The sequence below is a fragment of the Tachysurus fulvidraco genome, chromosome 14 (genome assembly GCF_022655615.1).
Source record: "Tachysurus fulvidraco isolate hzauxx_2018 chromosome 14, HZAU_PFXX_2.0, whole genome shotgun sequence".
Taxonomy (NCBI): domain Eukaryota; kingdom Metazoa; phylum Chordata; class Actinopteri; order Siluriformes; family Bagridae; genus Tachysurus; species Tachysurus fulvidraco.
The window spans coordinates 24,441,185-24,446,184 of NC_062531.1; the positions used below are offsets into that span (position 1 = coordinate 24,441,185).

The 5,000-nt window shown below is 40.5% G+C and overlaps 1 protein-coding gene across 8 annotated transcripts in view; it reads left to right on the plus strand.

Moving 5' to 3' along the window:
* The first annotated feature begins 1,802 nt into the window (after nt 1-1,802).
* ncor2 (nuclear receptor corepressor 2) overlaps nt 1,803-5,000 on the plus strand; it is an 88,215-nt gene continuing 85,017 nt past the window's right edge. For 6 of the 8 annotated variants that reach the window (XM_047800276.1, XM_047800283.1, XM_047800284.1 and 3 more), the window contains exon 1: nt 1,804-2,284. The gene's annotated coding sequence lies outside the window, so the exon portion shown is untranslated. Of the gene's footprint in view, nt 2,285-5,000 lie in introns of all 8 variants that reach the window. The other 2 variants (XM_047800279.1, XM_047800277.1) reach the window with 2 other exon arrangements.

The following is a 5,000-nucleotide window of genomic DNA, read 5'->3' on the forward strand; positions in this document are numbered from 1 at the left end:
GAAGCATCTCAGCTCTTTTATACGGCGTTGAAGATCAGGGTTTATTATATAAACTACATCATAAAGATCGCCAATAATTCACTACATGCAAATTACTTTTACCTACGCTACTTTTTAAAGCTGTACAGTAGATTTGAAAGGGTTTTGCAAGGACCGAGGAAAATTATGCAAACGATAAAAGGTTTGGCAGAGAATACTGGGCATATGCAAATGAGACAAAGAAACTCTAGAAACCTCTACTGACTTCAAACAAACAGAAGACGATCTGCCATCAGAGGAAAAGTGACTGGACATGTTTCTACATGTGAACATGTAAAGCTAAAATAAAGAATGAACAGAAAGCCAGCTATTGTTGCTATTAAATGTTACTCTGTTATTGTTTTTGTTGTTGATGTTTGTAATTCTATTATTCTTCCAGGTTAGCGAGTTGCTTTGTCATTGTTCTTGTTCTGTATCAGTTATTTATCTGATGTTTTGATATTATGCTGTTGCAGTGTTGTTGTTGTTGTTGTTGTTGTTATAGCGTGCTGCTGAGTTACTATTGTGTGTTACAGTGTAGAGAATTTTTGGCTATTGATGGTATAGAATTATTATATTAGTAGCTAGCTTATCTTATTGCGCTGAAAATAGCTGCTGTTAGCTTTATTAAAAAGTCTGGAAAGATTTTTAATTTTTTTTTTTTTTGAGTTAAAAACCCTGACATGTCCTTCCAGAAAAAAATAAATCTTTTATTAAAATGTTGTCCTGTGCAAGATCCAGACTAGAAAGCTCCACGCTGATCAGCAGCTCCACAATCTCAACACTTCTCTTGATCTTTTCAAGGAAAATAGATGAGCTCTTTTGACCTCCGGTGTCCAGACCGTGGCTGCAGAAGAGACACTTACAAATGATTAATCAGAGCACTTCAATAGCGGCCGAGCAGAGGGTGTGTGAGTAAGGTTTCAGACCATTAGAGAGAGCACAGGTCAGTCAGTGGACACACACTGAGCCCTGCTGGGATCTCGATCACGCTATCCTTCAACGTTCTTCCTGTGTAGCCACAGCTTGTGTCTCTGCAGGCTTCAAACAGGCCAGATGTAGACTGCCTGGAGTCCAGCACAGGAGAGATTTAGTGTGTATGTGTGTACATTAATGTTAATACAAATAAAATGTAAATGTGAGTTACTGCTTGTGTAGAAATATTTTGTAATGTGTTTATATTCTTAATCTTTGGGTAATTGATCACACAATAAGCATAAACACTATTAATTAGGCACTAATTGTAGTTAGCGGTATGATATATTTAATAGCTAAAGTGAAAGCATTAAGAAAGATGTGTAGTAATTCTATGTAATGTATAGTTAGTCAATTATTATTATTATTATTATTATTATTATTTTTATTATTAGTGTGTTTTAAACTAGAACAATAATAATAACAGAGTCAATTATTATTATTGTTGTTATTATTATTTTTATTATTGTTGTGTTTTAAATTATAATAATAATAATAATAATAATAATAATTATAGAGAGAGAGTCAATTATTATTATTACTACTATTATTATTATTATTATTTTATTTACTTATTTAACAGCTTGAACGAGTCTAAAAACAGTTTACAAGTCCAGGGGTGTGATTTGTATAATAGCTCGGGCCGTGTCTCATGTATTCCTCCGCGCCCTATATAGGGTGTGAGATAATAAGTTTCACACCCTAACTAGTGCACTTGGTTTTCAGATCAATACGCGATTAGGACCGGGCCGATGTTTTTCCACGCTAAAACGGCGTCGGTCCCTTTAAGCCGCTAGAGAAACAGACTTGACGTTCAGCGGGAGTCTTTGCAGAAGCAGCAGCAGCAGCGGCGGCGGCAGCGGCAGCAGCGGGAGCAGAAGCAGAAGCGCGGATATTTCGGACATTTTGTGGATTTCTGCTTGGAATTGTTAACAGAAAGTGGACAATGTGGGATCGTATCGGGTCTCGGAATACGTCTGTGAGGGGGTGAGTGGATGAAATAGCGGATAAAAGGCGGAAAACTGAGAAAAGAGAGGAGAAAGGAGGATCACTTATACACACACACACACACACACACACACACACACACACACACACACACACACACACACACACACACACACACACGCACACACGCACTCTGAGGACCGGGGAGCGGAAGGGGGGCGACCAGGGACCAGGACCCGACTTTACATGTGGATTAATTTCTTTTAATTGTTAAAAACAAAATAAATAAAACAAACAAGCTCACCGGATATCCACACACACAACCAAACACTTTATACCTAAGGTAAGAATCCCCAATTAATGTTTATTTATTTATTTTTGAGCAAGTTCTCTTATTTGCCCAAGCTAGCTTAGCTGTACGCTTAACGGACTAGCTAGCTCTCTCTCTCTCTGTGTCTCTCTGTGTCTCTCTCTCTCTCTGTGTCTCTCTCTCTGTCTGCTAGCATGCATGACTTCTAAGTCCACTCTCACACCACCAAACGTTTTCACCTCGTTACCCGTTTTTTTTGTCGTTTTTAGTTAACGACAATTGTTCCTCGTGCTCGGTTTTCCACAACGGCTAGCTAGCATTGGCTAACGCTTAGCTAGCAACGTTAGCAACCAGCAAACTCTCTAATAAGCAGAATATATATTTAAAACGCGCAGATTTTACTACCACAACAGGGTATTATAGTGTAATAAAGACGATTTAACTAGATAATACGAGCTGTCTGTATTAAAATGTGTGAATATTTTGACGTTTCATAGGGAACCGGGGTCGGTTTTAGCATGCTGGAAATTATTTGCCCGAGAAAAACAAAAACCAAAACAGTATCGAAATAAAGGTTTGAATTAGAAACACGGGCTGTTTTATGAACGACTGTGACGTCTTTAGAGCTTATATTTCCTGATTAGATCATTTTAGATGTTCTATTACCGTTAACGCACGTCATAAATTATAATAATGACTCGTTAAGTTGTTTCTTTACATTAGCTTTGTGTTAGCAGAAGTATTTGTATTTTTCTCCCCAAGCGTTTTGTAAATAAAAGCTACGTCATTTGACAGACCCTATGTACAGTAACAGTGTGTTGTTGTGAGCTTGTGTTGTTGTGAGCTTGTGTTGTTGTGAGCTTGTGTTGTTGTGAGCTTGTGTTGTTGTGAGCTTGTGTTGTTGTGTTGTGAGCTTGTGTTGTTGTGTTGTGAGCTTGTGTTGTTGTGTTGTGAGCTTGTGTTGTTGTGTTGTGAGCTTGTGTTGTTGTGTTGTGAACTTGTGTTAGTGTGGTTGTGAGATTGTGTTAGTGTGGTTGTGAGATTGTGTTAGTGTGGTTGTGTTAGTGTGATTGTGAGTTTGTGTTGTGTGGTTTTGAGCTTGTGTTAGTGTGGTTGTGTTGTGTGGTTTTGAGCTTGTGTTAGTGTGGTTGTGTTGTGTGGTTGTGAGTTTGTGTTAGTGTGGTTGTGAGCTTGTGTTAGTGTGGTTGTGTTGTGTGGTTGTGAGCTTGTGTTAGTGTGGTTGTGTTGTGTGGTTGTGAGCTTGTGTTAGTGTGGTTGTGTTGTGTGGTTGTGAGCTTGTGTTAGTGTGGTTGTGTTGTGTGGTTGTGAGCTTGTGTTAGTGTGGTTGTGTTAGTGTGGTTGTGAGCTTGTGTTAGTGTGGTTGTGTTGTGTGGTTGTGAGCTTGTGTTAGTGTGGTTGTGAGCTTGTGTTAGTGTGGTTGTGTTGTGTGGTTGTGAGCTTGTGTTAGTGTGGTTGTGTTGTGTGGTTGTGAGCTTGTGTTAGTGTGGTTGTGTTGTGTGATTGTGAGCTTGTGTTGGGTGGTTGTGAGCTTGTGGTTGTGTTGTGTGGTTGTGTGGTTGTGAGCTTGTGTGGTTGTGAGCTTGTGTGGTTGTGAGCTTGTGTTAGTGTGGTTGTGTTAGTGTGGTTGTGTTGTGTGGTTGTGAGCTTGTGTTAGTGTGGTTGTGTTGTGTGGTTGTGAGCTTGTGTTAGTGTGGGTTTGTGTTGTTGTGAGGTTGTGTTGTTGTGGGGTTGTTGTGAGCTTGTGTTGTGTGCTTGTGGGGTTGTGTTGTGTGCTTGTGTTGTTGTGTGGTTGGCTTGGGTGATTGGATTGTGTGTGGTTGTGTGCTTGGGTTATTGTGTTGTGTTGTTGTGTGCTTGTGAGGTTGTGTTGTGTAATTGTGTGGTTGTGTGACTGTGTGGTTGTGTTATTACTCCCTGGCGGTTATCCTCTGCCTGTTTTTCTGGGCACTCTGGAATTCACTTCCAGCACTCCTCAATCCGGCGTTCCTACTGAAGGGCCAGCTCCATTATCTGGATGATGGATTAAACTGGATTGTGAGTCAGGTGTCATACAGGTCTGTCCTGTGTACACTTCTGACCTCAGCACTTACACTTAAAGGTGCAGTAGGTCATTTTTTACTTCTGTTGTCTGCACCTATAATTTGGGAGGTATGTTAAACATATATCTTAAACGTATATCTGATCAAGTCGTCTACAGGAAACGTGTATGCAGTCACTGAGGAAAAACTGACCTCTAGTCTGCAAAGCTTGGGCTTCCTGTCAGTCATTTAGTTGACGTGCATATTATATAGGGCGGTGCTTTGTAAAAAAAAGTGGGCGGGGAAGAAATTGGGTCACTTATTTTAGTGACCTAATCTTGGATGAAAAAAAAAAGGTCCTGCGTACTGCACCTTTAACAGAAAACTGCGCACGTTGCTGTTGAGTCCATGAGAAGTCGTGTGTTTGCTCTCATGAAGCCTCAGTGCGATTGTTTGGTAGGGAAAAAATATTCGAAAGGTTCCTGAAAACGCAAAAGCATCTTTTCTCACACGTGAGATATCGCAGAAGCGGAGACTTCAGAGCAGATGTCTTGGAGTTCCTGATCTCCACCTACATCACTCGATCTGCGTGACGACGGTGGTGACGACGGTGGTGACGACGGTCCCACCTTAATAGGGGTGAAAGTTTTAGCAGAGCGAAGCGGTTAAAGACTGAAAGACTAAAGCGCTGCCGCATTGCTGCTACTGGA